Source organism: Pan troglodytes, chromosome 6, assembly GCF_028858775.2.
Source record: "Pan troglodytes isolate AG18354 chromosome 6, NHGRI_mPanTro3-v2.0_pri, whole genome shotgun sequence".
In the NCBI taxonomy this organism is placed as follows: domain Eukaryota; kingdom Metazoa; phylum Chordata; class Mammalia; order Primates; family Hominidae; genus Pan; species Pan troglodytes.
The window spans coordinates 41135582-41154706 of NC_072404.2; the positions used below are offsets into that span (position 1 = coordinate 41135582).

The 19125-nt window shown below is 45.0% G+C and overlaps 1 long non-coding RNA gene across 1 annotated transcript in view; it reads left to right on the top strand.

Moving 5' to 3' along the window:
• Nucleotides 1–16240, top strand: part of LOC104007155 (uncharacterized) — a 62559-nt gene extending 46319 nt beyond the window's left edge. The window contains exon 3 of the long non-coding RNA XR_681277.4: nt 12798–16240. This is a non-coding gene — a long non-coding RNA (uncharacterized LOC104007155). The remainder of the gene's footprint in view (nt 1–12797) is intronic.
• Nucleotides 16241–19125: the final 2885 nt, after the last annotated feature.

Consider the following 19125-nt stretch of genomic DNA (forward strand, 5'->3'; position numbering starts at 1 on the left):
TGTGCAATTTTTAATGGCAGACACATCAGAAACAAAGATGTCAGAATATTTTTATCTAAATAGGTATTGGTGCATCCTAAAATGGGAAACTATTCAGTATTGATATTTATTGACATCAGTAAGTTTATTTCTATTTTTTAAAAGAAAGCCTACAAGGCAATAATCAATCTATTGCAAGTTTGTGTATTTATGGTGGGCCTTTGTTTGTGTGGGTATAGGATTGCAGGATGAGGAATTTTAGGGTATCAACCATGAAAACTCAAGCGCCTATCAACCACAACAACCTTTCCCCCACTGGGAAGAGGTTACCTATCTCTCCCAGTCAATGAAATGGGTGGGCTGCACCTCAATCAATTGTGCAGGGAGAATGATTCCCTTGGTTTGACACTGAGGAGGTCTCTTACATAGCAGATGTGCTTTGCATGGAGAAAGAGGTGGACTTAACCAACTTAGTTGGGGCTAAAATGCTGATTTTTAGTTTTTTCAGTACATTTGAAACATTTTATAATTGATAAAGTTTTAAAGAAGTTATAACAGAAAAACTTACATTTGAAATAGCAGCCAGAGACTTCAAAAACCAAGAGATAACCTTTGTAAGAAATGTGTAAGATCACTATGAAAAAAACCAGAACACTTACTGAAGAGCTTAAAAGAGGATAGTTAAAATGAAATCTTATGCTAAAGCCCAATATATAGAATAGATGCTAATATTTGTTGTGCTAATGGATAACAGACTCCATTTATCAAGCACTTACTTATGCCAGACATCCAGCAAAGTACTTCACGCACGTTGTCTCATTTAATCTTCCAATAACCCAGCGAAGCAGGGATTACCATCATTCCTGCTTTGCATATGAGAACACCACAGAAGGTTGAGAACTCTGTTCAGAAGCAGAGAATTAGGAAGCCATAGAGTCAGATTTTAACACAGGAATGCCTGGCCCCAGAACCAAGGATCTTTGCTGTGCTGCAAAACCTCTGTCATTTAAGTGAGGTGAGGTCCTGGAGATACAGCCAAATATAAACTTCACTAATTCAGTGTTTCTCACATTCTCTTCTGTCTACTGTTCTGCTTTCAACTAATTTTAAAGATCCATTCTGTGTCTTTGGAGTTAAGCAACATAGGGGTGGCAGAAACAAGGTGAGATGACCCCAAGAGGGAAGATATGTCTGGGGCAAAAAAAGTGAGGGTGCTCCATGCTTGACCAGGAAAATTGGCTACTGGAGAAAATCCTTGAAGTCTCTGTGATGTGTTTGTTTGATTTGGGGGTTTTGTGGGATTTTTTTTTGGTGGGGGAGGACAGGATCTTGCTCTGCTGCCCATGCTGGAGTGCAGTGGTGCCATCATGGCTCACTGCAACCTTCGCTTCCTGGGCTCAAGGGATCCTCCCGCTTCAGACTCCTGAGTAGTTGGGACCACAGGCTCACACCACTATGCCCAGCTAACTTTCAAATGTTTTATAGAGACAGGGTCTCATTATATTGTCCAGGCTGGTTTCGAACTCCTGGGCTCAAGTGATCCTCCCGCCTCGGCCTTTCTAAGTGCTAGGATTACAGGCATGAATCATCACGCCTGGCCTGTGATTTAGTTTTGATTGACAGGTGATATTCTGCCCCAAACAAGGGGGTAAGAAACTCTAGACTCCAACACACTGAGGTTCAAACCTCAGCTCTCCCACTTATTAGGTGTATGAACTTAGGAAAGTTATTCGGCCTCCCTGGACCTCAGTTTCTTTATCCAAAAAAAAAGGTTGTCAAGGTTATATGAGGTAATTCATGAATAGTACATAACAGAATTTAGCAGGTGGTAAGCCTGAGTTATCACTTACCTATTATCATCACTGTCATGGTCATTGATTTTTTTTTTTTTTTTTGAGATGGGGTCTCGCACTGTTGCCCAGGTTGGAGTGCAGTGGCACAAACTTGGCTCACCACAACCTCCGCTTCCTGGGGTTCAAACAATTCTCCTGCCTCAGCCTCCCAAGTAGCTGAGATTACAGGCATGTGCCACCATGCACAGCTAATTTTGTATTTTTAGCAAAGACGGGTTTTCACCATGTTGGCCAGGCTGGTTTTGAATCCCTTTTGAGTCCACCCACCTCAGCCTCCCAAAGTGCTGGGTGTTGTGGTCACTGTCACTATCATACTTTAGTGCCTAGACACCACCCCCAGCACCTCAAGGCTTCGGTCTTCCTGCTGCTCTGGTCCAGCTGGTCAAGGTCCCCTCAGCAAGGGGCTAAGTGGATTTCTCATTCCCTACGGCTCATGATGGACCAAGGCCCTGGGAAATGCCCACTGCATCAGGCCCATGCACAGATCTCACAACTGAGAGTTGTTTGTGAAAGGCGGAATGAGAGACTGATGACTCAAGATAAGATAGGCAATCAGCTCCGACTCACCACTGCAGACTTCTAGTCTACTTGTAAAATGAGTCTTGTCATTTATTTGACAGTCCCCAGGATTTCACAGAGGGGGAGGGACAAATAAAGCCAAGCCCCCAGCAGAGTGTTCCCAGTAGCCTCAAGTGTGGAGTTTGCTGTTCTTGGGGCCCCAGGACTTGGTTGAACCTCTCAACATCCTGGCTGTCTCCAGGCTCTCTCCATTCATTTCAGCCAGTGTTTGTTGAATGCCTTCTGGAAGGGATGACATCAGGGCAGATTTCCTCTTTAGTGGCCAGCAAAGTATTTCTGTTTCAAATAAATTCAGTTTGGTTCCAGAAATTTACCTCAGAGCAGAAATGTCCAATCTGTACCCCTCTGACCACCTGCTGCCCTTTTGTCTTCTGTTCACTAAGTGGTCAGGATCAGAGGCTTTGCCAGGAAAGATCTGGGTTCAGGCCACTCACACACTGTGTCACCCCAGTCTTCACCTCATTCTGCTACCAGTTTCACAGGATTCTGATTGTGATGGATCAATCAGATGGTGCATGTAAAACATCCAGGACTGTGTGTGCCTCATTAAACTCATCCTAAGGAAAAGATCTGGTGAGGCAGAAGACTCTGGAGTCATTTTATCTGCTTTACATAATGTGTCCTCATGCCTCAGGTAGCCGTAGAATCCTTTGATGCCATAGTCATGAGGAGAGGAAGGCCCAGTCCAGTTATGGTGCCTGGCAGCCATGCCGGTGTAGGGCCAGGGCTTCTGCTTGGCCCGGCACCCGGCTTCTCAGTTGATGTCTTCCCCACCCACTTCATGCCTTGGGTTTGTCTTCTGTCAGTATCCTCAGCACCCAGAACAGAGCCGGGCACAAAGCTGCATCTCAATTAATATCTGCTGAATGAGTGATTGATTGAAAGAATGAATGGCAGAAAACAGAGAAACAGTGAAGGGAAAAAAATTATGACCCCACAGTCAACTGTAACTGCTGCCTACTCTTCAGTATCTCAATCCACAACACCTTCTCTCCTTTTTGTAGCTTTCCTGGCTCCCCAACCAGGCTTCCCTCCATGCACACACCTTGCCCATCACATCCCTTTGTTCTCCCCCACTCCATCTCCCACCCTTCCATGATAGCATAGATTTTTCTTTATCTCTTTTCTCTTAGAAAGCCTACAAAGAGAAGGGAAGGGGAATGGAGCCCGCTGGTCATGGGTAACTCCACTGGGTAAATGTGGTGCCCTTACATCACCGAGCCTGGGTCACGGCAATGGAAGGCCCTCCTTAACGCCAAAGGAACAGAGGAGCTGAGTGGCATCAGAGGGTGCACATCTGATGTGAGCCTGGAAGTGAAGGGTAGAGCCTACTCACAAGAGCATTTAGGAAAGTTAAAATTAAAAGAAAAAAAAAAGCCATAGAAAGAAACGGTATTATCGTAGAGTCCACTATGACTACCCAATGAGGTAAGGGGCGTGAATGGCATTTCTGTAACATAAACCAGGGCTTCTCAAACTGCAATGTGCACAGGAATCACCTGGGGTTCTTGTTTCAATTTGCATTCTGTTTTGGTGGGTCTGGGGAAGGGCCTGAGATGTTGCATTTTCTAATAAGTTCCCAGGGGATGCTGATGCTTCTGGTTGGGAAACCCACTTTGGGTAGCAAGGGTTTAGTGGAGAAAGCATCAAAAAAGCTTCGCTCATGTTTTATCTCATCTTTTAAAAGATGTGAATGGGTCACCCTGACAATAATGGAAGGACTCTGAACATCCCAGGGTTCAAAGGGGTCCTCTGGTCCCACATTCCCTCCTTTCACCTTCCACCCTCTGCCTGGACTCTCCCAGGCACAGGGCAGCCTCCTCCAGGAAGCCCAAACTGAAGGGGGTTGGAAATCCAAAGAGCTCAATTTCAAACCTCTCACTTGCTCCCCAGAGCTGCATCAGCTCCCACACATAAATGGGGGTGGCTTCTGTCCAAAGAATGCTTAAGCCACATCAAATTAAATTTCACTGGCTATTGTGCCTTCTAAACAAGGGATGCAAGAAAGTGTCTACAGGTGTTTTTGCCTCTTTCTTCCCACCCCACCCCCCAGCACATAAACACTAGACATTGAGCACCTGAGGAAACTGTGGGTTCTTTCTTTATTTATTCCCAAGGCTTTTGACATAGATGTTTGGTAAATGTTTGTTGAATTAGTTAACAAAAAGTTTGACTTTCTTTGGCTACTTTGACAAATCGAATTAGATTCTTTTAAGGCAGCCAAATTTCTTTTGCATGACAGCACAGGTTTTGAGAGCTTGAGTGGATTTACTTAAGGTAACTGGCAGGGAGGCAGGAAGAAGAAAAATAACAAAACTGGTTCATGTAGCAAACTGTAATACTAATTGCTCATAGTATGAGGAGAAGAGAATTGGCTTATCCTATATCACACACACACACACACACACACACACACACACACAGAGTTTCACAATGGTAGGTATCTTAGATCTTGCCTAGACCTGAGATGACAAACACCTGCCATGAAGAAAGACCCCTCTCTCTCCGTTCCCATGCCCATGGCAGACATTACTAATCAATCACAGCACTTTCTCAGCTAAATATGGATATAATCTCAAAATCCTCAGTTTTGAATCCAACATTGGTTGTTTCTTCACCTGCCCACTGCTGAACTCCTATGTTTCTGAGCATAATTTGTCTGAGTATGTTCTTGCCAGGTTATCACCTGCTTGTAGTTCTCTTGTAAAACTGCATACCTGTGTTTTCTTTGCTGCCCATAAATCATAGCTCAGCTAGAATTGAATTACGTTAAGGGAAAAAGAGGTGAGATGAACAGTACACTCCATTTTACAGGGTATTATGAGAGTAGGGATTGCATCTTATACATTCATTCATTTATTGACCAGATTTTTATAAGAAACAGGCACTGGTTTGGCCTGTGTTTAATTCTACATGATAAGTCCCCTAATATGTGTGTTTGTGCTTGTATGAATAATGGAGATGGATGGATGGGTGGGAAAATATTTGATTAGTCACCTCTTATGGGGTGATGCCTAATAATCCTGAGCCAGGACAGCCCTCCCCTTTTGCCTCTTTCTCTGCCACAAGCATGTCATTTTCTGTTCCTCTTTTTCCCCATATTTATACTGAGCACACTCTACATGCAGCTTTACCTGCATGCAGTCATCAAGAGGAAAACACATTCACTTTGTCTAGAGGTTTTTCTAGGAGTGTCTTAATCTGTTCCTTCTAGGCTCCCACCCAATCAATCACAATGATTATTTCTGTCAATGGAACTCATCTTTATGGAGAGTGTTACTGTGGCCAGTAAGGTTCTGTCATCTATTTAAGTAAAATTCTGTCTTAAACCTTTTACATAAACTGTCTTGTTTAATCCCAAGCACAGAGAGGCCAAGCAGTTTTTCTGAGTCCATTTTACAGTTGAAGAAATAGAGGCTCAGAACACCACGTGATTTCTTGAGATCATACAATTAATAAGTTACAGAGCCGAGATGTAAGTCCAGTCCCCTTGACTCCCAAGTCTGTGCTCTTGCAAAGAGGACTGTGGTTGGTTGGAGTCTCAGAAATGAGTTATTGGTAAGGTTGTACCAAGAAATCAGACATTTCTGCAGTTTATAATCATCTGCTTGCAGAAAGAGTCATTTTCTCCAAAGATAGTGAGAAAGATGGTCACATGGCTCTTCCTGATGATGCCAGGAATGCAAGGCTCCTTGGCCCTCGCAATCCCCATTGTCCAACTCTCCCTTGGGTGTAGCTAAGCCTTCCAGAGGGGAAGAGCTAGGCCAGAGTTGACAGGGTGCCCTGCATCTTCCACAAAGGGGCAAGGGATTCCTTCCTTTCAGGCTTCACCCAATTAAGGATTTCTGAAGAGAGAGCAGGAGCATCATTCGGGTGACATCTTTCTCCTGGCCTGCCTGCTCCATCCCTGCCTCCAGCCCCACAGGCCGCAGCTGCAGTGCTCCAGTCCAGCTGCCCCTATGGACAAGTCTGGGAATGACCCAGGCACTGCATGTTAGCTCCTGGCTCTGGAACGGTCCCCATTGCCTTGTCCGGGCCACGGCCACCCGGGCTCCCCTGCTGAATTTGCTGTGACTAGGAAAGCCCCACTTTGTGTAATGGTTTAATTATCATGTCAATGTGGATTCATTAGCATGGCAGCTGTCATTGCAAATGGGGGAGCCAGGGGGCTCCTAGAGCCCCTGGGGTCAGGCTAATTGATGTAGTGAACAGAATACTGTATTTATTCAACAATGGTTTGAGTTTCTCTTCTGACCTGGGAAACGGAGTGCTTGCTGGAATCAATAGCAGCTGAGTTTTCATTAGCAGCCCTGGGACAACATCCCTGGGCTTAACCCCTCCAGACCCACCCAGTCTTGGGCATCCCATTAGAAGGAGAGGCTGTAACTTCTACCTCTGCTAGGGACAGATAAGATGTGGGGGGCCCAAGTAGGGGAAAATATGTTCTTCACTCAATAGGAAGTGTATGACTAGGTTACAGTTCTCCTAATTTCCACAAGGGTCAAATTCTTTGGGTCACTCTTTCCACTGTGACCCTTCCAGCTAGTTCAAGGTAAAGAACAACTTGGTGTTAATAAATATTTGTTGAATGAGTAATAACTCACTTTTTTATTGAACACTGTGCCAGACACTGCTCTACATCCAACTGTATCAACTCATTTAATTCTCACAACCTTCTGAGAGGTATTGTTCTGGTTATCCGTTGTGTACAACTAACCACTCTTACTGTCTGAAAGCAACAACTTATTGTTATTATGTCTCACTATTCCACGGGCTAGGAATTTGGATGAGGCTTATCTCTGCTCTATTATGTCTGAGGCCTCAGGATGACTTGAAGGACTGGAGGTTGGTATAGCTGGAGGCTGCCTGGGCCTCTCTCTCTCTCCCTAAACACACAGCTTCTTCAAATGGCTAGCTTGGACTTCCTCAAGCATGCTGGCCTCAGGGTAGTTGTGCCTCTTCTGTGATAATTCGGGACTCCATGAGACCAAGGTGAAGCTGACAATTCTTTTAAAGGCTACCCGTGGAACCAGCACAATCACCAGCCAGGTCAGATTTAAGGAGAGTGGGAAAAGGTGACACCTCTTGAATGGAGAGGTATCAAAGAATTTGAGGCCATTTCTAATTCTCCATAAATACTATGATCATTTCCAAATACAGACGAAGAAACCAAGGCCCAGGGAGAGAGTAACTAACTTGCCCAAGGTCACACAGTTAAGTGGTACCAGGATTTGGTCCCTGACAGTCTGGCTCTTGAGCCCTTAATTGCCACAGACCTACTCTATGACCTCGAGTAACTCACTCCTCTCCTTAGGCTTTGGCTCCTATAAAGTGAAGGGGTTGGGCCATATTCTCTCAAAAGTCCCTTTTAAGTGTCCAGAGATTTCTCAGAAAAGTCAAATCAAGAGGTGTAAGAACCGGAGTCAATGGTAAGGGGGTGTCTGGGCCTTTGGAATAAATTCAGGGGCAGTGAATGCACTGCCAGAGGCTGCTCCCCAGCCTCTATCAGGCCTTTATTTACAACCTTGAAACATCTCTAGAGTGGGACTCTACCCATGGACTTTTCCAGCATCTGATTAAGAGAAGGAACCAGCACTAAAGGGAACCTTTCTGCAAAGGAGAAATTGTCTTGACAGCTTTAGGCTGCCAAAAATCCCATGCGGATCAGGCCCCTGGGGAGTGAAGTTGTCAGGGCTGGTAGTTTTGTGGATGGGACTAGGACAAGAATGGGAACACAGTCTGGCTCACACAACACAAAGTGCCTATGTGACCTCAGGCAAGCCATTCAACCTCCCTGAGGCCCAATTTCTTCACCCGCAACTTAAAGAATTTGACTAAATGTGGGAGGAAAAATGGGCTTCATCATTGGTGCCAACTTTAACTGATTGCAAGTGGCTTCCCATAGGCCTGTGCACAGGGTCTGCAGACTGTGCTGAAACTATGCAATGTGATAGGAAGCTCCCTGGAGATGGAGTTAGTGAGAGGCACCTGGGTTCAAATCCCAAATCCTCTACTCAGTAATTTTGTGATCTTTGAAACTCCATTTATGGCCTTTTCATCTGCAAAGTAAAAATCATAAGGCTTTTCTTCATAGAATTGATGGGTGACTTAAATGAGATGACATAGACAAGCCTGTCAACCCAGAGCCAGGCACGCAGTAAGGATCAACAATGTTCATTCAATCTGAAACCTACAGTCCATTGGGATACACAATGCCAGGCAGAAAGGCCTTTAGGTATGTAACTAATTTCTGCTGAAGGTAGCAGAGCCCATGTTTTAATAGTCTGTGACATTTTAGAGGAACTTTAAGGTTGTAGTGAATGCTGTTGACATGATAGAATATGGAAAATATAAAATAAATACACTTTTCTCAACTGAAAAAATGAGAATAATACCTGCCTACAAAAGATGCGTAAAAGTGGACATTCAATGAGGTAAAATTTGTAAAACACCTAGCATATAGTGAGAACTTGGTCATCAAGGGCCTCTGTGGCAGGGAGCTGCAACCACATCACCCTTCCCTCACCTCACATCAAAGAATATAAGCTGGAGAGAAAAAAAATCCATGAATAGAATCAACATAGGAAAAACCTTAAGTTCATCTTTTACTCTTCAGCAGAAATTGCATCTATGAGTAAGTTCTAAGAATGTAAATGTTAGGCATTCTGACCATAAATCTGGCAATGTCGGGCAAGGAAAACCAGAGTCTGATGATGTTGTGGCCTCATATTTGGATGGTGACCTCTCAAATTTAGACCATCAAATAAGCAAATGGATGGGCATTCTTCATTGCACCACTACAACACTGATTATTATCCAGTATTACATAGTGAATGCTTACAATGTGCCAGGCACCATGCAATGCATGCACTCTGGATGTTCATTGATTTCTTTAATCCTCACAGTAAACTGATGGGACAAGTCCTACTATGATCACCATTTTCCAGGAGGGCACGGAGATATTTGGAAATGTCCAACATCACACAGCTAGTAGGCAGTGGAATTGAGCCCGTCTGGCCCCAGAGCCCGTGTTCCCAACTACACTACATCTGAGTGACAGATTTTGTCATTTTGGCTTTTTTAGGGAAACAACACTGCATAGGAAATCTACCACTCTTATAAGCCAGGAAGGCCTAGGGAGTGATGGAACCAGGCAATCCCAGGTTCCAATCCCAGCCCCAGGCCTTCCTATCCTTATGACGCTAGGCAAGAGACTGACTAACCTTTGTGAGAATCACTCTCCTCGTCAGTAAGGTGGGGAACCCTACTAGGATAATGCCTGTCTTGTTCCGTTGCTGTGAACGCTGAGTTAGACGATGTGCATAATAGGCTTAGAACCATGCCTTGCACATAGTAGGTGGTTAATTATTGCTCATTTCCTCCTCTTTAAAACAGTATTTCATGGAATTTTCAGCCTCACTAAGACACTTATGATAGGTCTGGGAACTAAAGAAACCTCAGAACTCCAAATCAGTAGAGACATGTCTTCCACATGAACCTCTGTTAAATACTTTGTTATATGGATATACTTTTGTTATATGGATATAAATACTTTCTTATTTGCATATATGTTATATGCAGTTTTGGGGTACATTTTTCAAAAATAAAAATATAGTTTTTTGATCACAAAAAGCCCCTCTCTGCTTGGGGTTTAATGTTGACATAAGAAATAAAGCTATGATGATTCAAGAATTTAAAAATTAAGATTTATACAAACAGACCAATAATGCCCACAGATTAAAACCGAGTATTTCTTTTCCTTGTATTTTGTAGGTTCATCACCTACTCTCCCCAGACTGCTTTTTCTTTTCATTAGACAACACTTCCTGCAAATTGTTTCTAACTTTGAGTAATTTGCTGACTCTCACTGGATACACTGTCCCTTTCCCTCCACCTCTGACACCCATTTTGCATTGTAACCAATGCAGTCTCCCCCACCACCACCCCCCTACCTTCCACTGGGAATGATCTCTTTATCAATAATCCGACCCTGGAAGCCCAATGGGTGACTTTTTAGTGCCCCCGACACCAATGCAGATGGGGGTTTTGGATCCCCAGTGTAATCCCAGCCTGAAATGTTACCAGGAGCCCCACGGCTCTTCAATTACCTCTCTTGGCCTGTCAAGACCACAGCATCTCAAATTCAGTTAGCTGGTCTTTGGGTATCAGCCAAGGCCCAGCCTCTGCTCCTAATGACAGCCAGCTGAGGGGACACTGAGAGGGGCTAAATTCAATTTGCAGCCCTTCTAATGAGATTAGGGGAGCAGGGTTTTTTATTTTCTCCAAAGTTTGCCATGGGCAGGATGAATGATGGCCCAGGGATGAGCTGTCAACATCAACAAAGGCTCTGAGCTGGGAGAGGGGGATGGGAAGCAAGGATGGGCAAAAGAAGGAGAGATTTTCCAGACAGAGCCAAGGAGCCCTGAGTGAGTCGCCTAGCAGGTGACAATGTCTGGTTGGCAGAATATCACTCTGAGGACAGGATGCAAAGTCAAGAACGAATCTGCAAGAAAGGCAAGTGCCAATCATAAGCAATATTGCCAGTAGAATCTCTGTCTTTTTTTTTTAATGCTTCTGAATTATTGTCCATCCCTTTTAACTGGCTTTTGAAAAGTCATTAAGCAAACTATATTTCTTAAAATAGGCCAACTCGCAAGAATTTTTCTAATAAAAGAGCAAGATTTCCACTGCTCTTTAGCCTGGAATAGCTCAGTCCAGCACATCTCTTGGCCAAGCAGGCCTGTGAATCTCCCACCAGGGTAGCTCCCATGAGCTGGAGTCTGGACAAGCCAGGACCTCCAATGCATGCACTGTGTTGCAGGTGGTGGTGAGGAGCTGGAAAGTATTTCACTTGATGTGGAGTAACTTTGGGGTGAGGTGTGATGTGCCGACATTTTTCATGGGTGTTCTAGTTAGCACCTGCCTGTGTTTGGCACCATAACTGGGAGTAAATACTGACTCCTCCCTGAGTAGCTTCAGGTCAGATGCAGAGATAGAGGAAATTGAGTAGGATATTCTTCTGGGTCAATGTGAGTGAGATAGATGGACATCTCTTTAGGGAATCAAGAGAGGAAGAGGTCTCTGTGATTGGGAGACACCAAGAAAACTTCGTTTTTAGGAGGTGGCCTTGAGCTGTAACTTGGACTAGGGTGGTATCTAGGAAGGCCAAGAGAAGAGACCCAGACATTTCCTTTGTGGCTAAAGACCTCAGTGCTTCCACTTGTAAGCCCAGCCGTACTTTGGTCCAGGGTCATTCCTGGTGGGGACTACAATGGTCCTGGACCCTAGGCCTGAATCTTGTCCTCTGAATATTGATTTGTTCACTGCACCTTCTTAGAGATCATCAGAGATGGTCCATTTGCACAGCAAAGCTCCTGCCCAGCTTCTGGTCCCACACTTGCATCCTCCATTGGTGTGAAAATCCTGCACTAGAGCCAGGCTGTGGTCCTGGCATCTCGAGTTGCCTAGATATCCAAGTTCTTCTCTGAATAGCAAGAGATGGGACACACATACTTTGTCTCTTGTCCCCGCCCCCCAGACACTGCCTGAAGCCTTGTTCCTAATGGACCAATAACCAGGGATCATGACATTGCTGCTCTTCCAGTATTTCCCTGTTACATGGGAATCCACCCAAACCAAGGCTTTTACTCAGCCTCAGAGCAGGTCAGCTTAAGTTAAAACCCTTCTGGGCAACTAATATGCACCCATTAAATATTTATTGGCTGAATTGGGTCCATGGAGGAGGAAAAACTTGATTGAGGCTTGAGCGTGGGACGTTTAGACAAGTGGCTAGAAGTGCGAAGGCATTCTCCCTAAAGGCAAAAGCTCAGAGTCAGCATCTTGTTGTTTATTGTTCAGAGGACAACAGTTTCTCTCCTTTCACTCTTGATGGCCAAGTTTAGACCGCCATTGCCCAACAGTCTCCAGGACAGCTCATCAGGGCCCTTGGTAGCCCAGGAGGCCCTTGGTCACTCAGGAGGCCCTAGTGATAGACCCCCTAGTCTGCCTGCTCATGGGAAGATACTGCTGATTTCCATAGATCAAGAGGGTTATTCTGCTCACACCACAGTATGACCTTGGCCATCAGCCAGATTAAGTATAGGGGCATGTCATAGCTGGAACTCTCAGAGTATATTCTCCATACAAAACACAAAACCACTTCATGGCCTGTGAAGGATCCTGTCTAATTGCTGGGCCTGCACTAAACTGAGTTATCAATCCTATCCCCACAGGTCCCTACAGGCCCAATGCTGTAGAAAGAGACAGTGCCAGTCAGGGCCGATTTGCTCGTGTGGCTGCTTTTATGTTGCGAATAATTCCTGTATTCTTTTTTCTTATTCCACCGACTTTGATTAAAATTCCTTGTGAAAAGATATTCTATTCCAGGGGATTTTTGTGCCATGAAGAAATGAAGACACCAGAAATTCAAGCCAAAGGCCTGGGGCTTCCTTGGCTCTTCTCCACTCCACCTCGAAAGGCATCTGTTTAGGTCCCAATAAGGAAGGTCTGTCCCTGGAAGACACTGTCTCACAGCACTTTGTATGAACGCAAGAGGCAGCATCTATGGTGGGAAAACACACATGATCAGCCAGTCTCACCAGTTGATTCTGCCTTAATAAACCCCAGCCCATGTCCCTTGTTCACACCTCAGGCAACTTCTGAAGTGGAGAAATGATCTGGAGGAAGTCGAAAAAGATAAGAATGGCAAGGATACAAAATGACCAGTGATCACTACATGATGCTTATTAATGGAAGACCAATTCCTCAGGAATCAGTTATAAAGCACATTTTTTTACCACGATGGATTTTCATGTCTACTTTTTTATATGAGTTTACACAAGTCTGTGAAGAAGGTGACTGTCTTAGCTTTGCTGTAGCATAGAACTGTGCTATAACAAAATACCAGAAACTGGCAGCTTATAAACAGCAGACATTTATTTTTCATAGTTCTGGAGGCTGGGAAGTTCAAGATCAAGGCACTAGCAGATTTGGTGTCTGGTGAAGACCCACTTCTGGTTCAAATAAGGCATCTTCTTGCTGTGCCTTCACATGGCAAAAGAGACAAGGCAGCTCTCTGGGGCCTCTTTTTATAAAGCCACTAGTCCCATTTATGAGGGCTCCACCCTCATGACCTTATCACTTCCCAAAGGCCCCACCTCCTAATAGCATCACATTGGTGATTATGTATCACCCTATGAATTTCAGGGGCATACAACATTCAAATCACAACAGTATCCTTATTCTCATCTTAAAGATGAGGAAGCAGAGGTACTGCAAACTTAAATGAGTCACCCAAGTTCAGGCATGGGTGAGCCTAGGATGCAAGGCCAATTCTATCTGACACCAGATACATGGCTGTATGGGCTCCACCACATTTCATCGTAGTACATAACCTATGTGCATGAGACGGCCTGAACCCCTCTTCCTTCTCCTCTGTCTTCACTCCTGTGCAGATCTCCAGACCCTTCTACCCATCCTAAAATGGTGGAACTCATGACCCATCAAGAAAGGATCCTCAGGGAGTGGCTCCTTGTGGGTCAGCTTCAAAGTGTCAGGGAAAGAAACTCACTCCTGTTTAGGAGCCCCCTAAATATGCGGAATGTGGTGCAAAGAGCCCCAGGCTGGTGATGCTGTTTGGCTGTGTCTCCACCCAAATCTCATCTTGAATTGTAGCTCCCATGATTCCCACATGTTGTGGGAAAGACCCAGTGGGAGATATTTCAATCATGGGGGCGATTTCCCCCATATTTGTCTCATGGTAGTGAATAAGTCTCATGATATCTGATGGTTTTATAAGGGGAAACCCCTTTCACTTGGTTCTCGCTCTCTCTTTGCCTGCTGCCATGTAAGAAGTGCCTTTCACCTTCAGCCATGATTGTGAGTCCTCCCCAACCACGTGGAACTCTGAGTCCATTAAACCCCTCTCCTTTATAAATTACCCAGTCTCGGTATGTCTTTATCAGCAGCATGAAAATGGACTAATACAGCTGGCCTCCACAGCCCCCCTGTTGCCAGCTCCCGCTGTGATCTTGGGCAAGTGACTTTCTCCTTCTACTCCCAATTCCCTCTTGGCTCCTTGCCAGTTCCAATGCTCCCAGATTCTAATTCTCCCACTGTCCAAATCTTGGGAATGGACACTCAAATACATTTCTTGTTACCTACAAATTACGGTTTGCTTTCATTCTCCTCTTCAATCCCAGTCTTCCCTATTTGCTGCACAGAGTTCAGCAATGCATTGTTTCCAATGCAGAAGCTCACGCCAGTGCACTGGGGCTGCTAAAAACACCCCGAGGGCCCACCCCTCCCAGGGCGATGCCAGACCAGAGGATGGAGCCCTGGGTCTCTTCACTTTGCGCCACATTATCACAGAAAGGTGGATTAGAAGTTATCTCCGCTCTGCTTTCTCTCAGAGCTCCTTGGCAACACAGCCGCCTCGATATAAATATACACCAGCAACGTGCGCAACCTCATACTCCACGGCGAGGCCTCCAGAGGCCCCGGGGCAGATACCGCCGGGGAGCAAGGACATCAGGAGATCCCCAGGACACAAAGGAGTGCCAGCCTCAATGCTTCAAGGTCAAATATGGCACCCATCAAATAAAACGCCTGTGATCCTGATAATTCTCTGGCACCCTATTCCAAAAGCTGGAGGTCTTTAATCTCTTTGAATAGCCAAATATTTCACAGTTGATGCTTCTTTTGCATTCTTTATAATTAAACAAGGCGCCAAATTTTTAATACCTTTCCTGTCTTTCTCTCCCTGGTGTTGCTAATGTAACACATTCAGGTCAAATCTCTGTTGGTTTTGGTCACTGGCTGTTTCAAGGCCTAAAAGGAAAGAGTGAGATCTTTCAAAGAATGGAGATTAAAATCAAACACAACGAAGGAGCTACTTTTGAATGTAATAATGTGGAACACTTTAAAGTCGAATTAATTAAAGGAAACATAAACCAATGCATTCCTGGCTCCATGTTAACTGCGGCTGTCTAAAAGACCTTGAGATATTCAAGAGACCAGTGTAAATAAGTTATTTTGGTTAGCACAAGCTCAGGGGCCTGCCACTTTCCTCTCGCTGGTGCTGTCTTTGGTAGAGCCATAGATAGAACCAGCCACAAACTTGATTCAGGCATAAGCAGGAGACACACGCATCAGCATAAAGGAGGCTCCAAAAAAGGCCCTCTTGCTTGGAGACACAGGAACCAGACTCCCCAGATGTCTCTCACTTACACAGCAATCCTCCTCAGACTTAGGAGGCTCTGTCAAACATTTTCAAAATTACAGGGAACCTGGAAAGAAAATACAATAAAGAGATCAGAGACCTAAAGTGCCAGACCAAAGAGAAGAACCAGAAAAAGCAAGACGTGTTCATTGTAAATATTTTGAAACTGTATTCTTATCTCAGTTCAGTGCTGTGTACTGTCTTTTCTCTGATAATTGTAAATATTTAATGTGTTATAGCTCCATCTCCTTACTGATACGGGAAACATGAATAAATCCACATGGACAGGATGTGTGTTTTCCACTTGCAGACTGCCTGAGAGAGTGAGCATCAGGAGGGGCTGCTGTGGACAGTTGCACAGGCTGTGGCCTGTACCAGAGTGCCTGGTGGAGGGGCCTGGAAAAGACACCCCAGCCACCTGGCTCAGAGAGGGACAGAAGAAGGAGTCACTGTTCATTCTGAGCAAAAAGCCCTTTTGTATATGTAGTTAGAGCTAGGGGCTATGTGTGTGTGCTTTTTAGAGATTTACATTTTACTAGTGTGAGGGGAACTGAGCAGAGCTCACGGAAAAAGTGTTCCTGTTTATTGAAATAAAAATTCCAGAATTTTTTTTCAGTCTCAGTATGATTTTCTCTAAAACTAAAGTACAAAAATGTTTATGCAGTTTCCCCTTTTCAATTCCCTCAGCAGCCGAGGTCCTTTCTTGGGACCTGATTTTCCTTGCAAACTGACCAAAGGAAGCTTCCAGAAGCAACTGTCCACTACAAGAGGAAGGAAGGTGTGGCCATGAGGGAAGACGGAGGCTCCAGAGGTCCTGGCTCTGCAGAGACCGCGGTGCTGCCTCCCAGCCTGCCTGACACCTGACTTGGTTTGCACAAGCGGGTGCCCAGGCCTCCGCAGAGTCTTCGGTTCTCCAGGTTTCCCATGCCGCCATTCTTGATCAGTTTTCATCTCACCTCTGTGGTTTCCTACCTCCTGTAGATGCTTCAGCTCTGCCACTGAAGCCAATGCTGCCCGCTTCCTCCGGTGACAGCAGCAAAGCAGGCAGCAGTGGCCTTGGAGGCTCTGGCTGGACCCACTGTCATGCATTGTCTTCCACGGTTACTCAGGCACCTTTCCTTTACCTGGAAAATATCTCTGAGCTCAAACATTCAACTCACATCTTGGAGCCATAACAAATAAAGGAAGACGGCTTTGGTAACTCAGTAAAGCTTGGGGCTGCAGTCTTGATGAGGAGGGCAAGTTCCGAGTCCAGATGGCTTGAATTCCAATGCAGCTCTGCAGCTTACACACAGCGGGCCCTTGAGCATGGGATCTCCTGGCCTCAGTTTCCTCAGTTTTAAAGAGAGGGTAGTAACAATAGTTCAAGCCTCATAGGGTTGTCCTGAGAATTAAGGATTAACACTTGTGAAGTTGCTTAGAGTAGTACTTAAAAGATTAAGTGGTCGATTAGCTTAGCTATTATTCGGTTAACTATTATTATGATTATTATTTCCAGATGGCTTGAGAGTCAATGGGTGGTAGAGCCCCAGAAACGTTTATTGCTTTCCAAATGGCCTTCCAAATCTGATGCTCAGTTGCCATGTTAGGGAACTCCTAAGGCACAGTAGGCATGGTAGGCACACACAACACACACATGAAAGTACCAAGCACACATAGGTATACACACACGTGTACACACAAACTGATCCATGCCGCCATATGCATACACATGTACATACATGCATAACTTCAGGAACAGTCTGGGGCAGAATCTCCAATCAAGGTTCCATGGGAGATGACAGACTTTACTTGGCTTAGCTATCATCCAACTGATGCCTGGCCTAGATACCAAGATGCCACGGTACAAACTGTGAAATGTGCCAGTGCCAGGTCTCTACTGGGTCAGCAGAAGGCCAGCTCACAGAGGGGCCCTATGGGTGAATGGTATTTTCTTCAGAGTCCTAGCTTAGGATGCTGCAAAGACCTCTGAGAATGCCAGTCTTTCCCCTCTCTCTCTCCCCCAGAAGAAGTTTCAGGGGATTCTACAGGCTAACATTAAAGTTCACAGGCTGGAGGGTCCCAGCTGCTGCTATTATATCAACACATGGGGGCAGGTAGTGATGGCTGCTCCTCCAGAGAGACTACGTAGCAATGCCAAAGTTCCCTGTCTTGGTACAGAATGACTGCCCAATAAAGAGTTGCTGAACAAATGACCAAAAAATAACAATAAATCCCAGCTCAGCGACTTATTGGCTAATACCCCTGGGTAAGTCCATACCATTTCTTTACCTTAACTCCCTCCTGCATAAAATGGAGATAATCATAACTACCCACAGGTGTGCGTGGGGACTAGTTGTTAAACCAAACCAGAGACTCGATGCACAGTAGTGGCTTTCCTCTCAGAAGTGGCGGGGACCCCAGGGAAGTGCAAGCAAGGGACTTTCTCTTTAGGATGAGCATCTGTGGACTTTGCACTTTGCCATGGAGCCAGGAAGAATGATGCCTGAGCAAAAGTCTGTGATGAGGACACTCCCAGTCAGGAAAAGCCATTCCATCCTTGGCCCACTGTGGGGGTAGGGGGGGGGGCACAGTGCAATCTCCCTCTGCAGAAGGCTCAGATGGAGTGTGTGCTGCATTTCACAGCTCAGTCCCCAGCTGGTAAGGCAGGGGCGATCTGCCCAGAGCTCACCCTGAGCGGTGGGAATCTCCTTGGGCTTTTGCCATCTTTATCAGTTTTATGGCCTCTTTTTGTTTTGCTTATTGAATTTGTCTTTCAGGAGAAAGGACTAGGTTTGGGAGCAGAGAAAGCAAGAAGCAAATGTGTTTGGACCCAGGTTCCAACAGCAACTGAGCATACCATAGACCCTCACAGCAGAGAGAGCAGCTCTGCTTATGGAATAAAAGACAGCAAAGCCAAACACAGTCCCTTTGGACCTTAATCAAACAGGCTCATCTGATTAAAATTCTAGGACAGTCTCCCAAAGTCTGATTTTCTAGATGCTCCAAGGTGTTTCCAAATATTTCAATAGCACAAAACGTTGGGATATACTGAGACAGAGTTCAATATATACAAAATTTACTTTGATTCATAATAATAAACACACTCACACATGCTAAGCTATAGGGTTTATTTGGATGCAGGGTCTGTCAGAAAATGATGAGAGTGTGCTGCAACCCCAGAGAGGTGGAAATCATCGCACCAGACAACTATTTTACGTCCCTCTTTGGACTGGAAGGTCATAAATATTCTTCCCACAATTTCCAGCTGTATTTCACAAATGGGATGTAGAGAATTACTCTATGTTCTTTAACCTGTCTTTTTCTGTGGTTTTGAAGATCACTTAATAGTTTTCTTGCATCTTATAACATCTTTATTATGTGAGATGGGGGATTCTTTCTCTCTTTATAGCTTTTTCTCTACTCTCAGCCTCAGCCCCTTCCCATACCTAAAGATGTGTGTCATTAATTCATTTATTTATTCAATGAATGTTCAGTAAGAGTGTATTAGAAGTC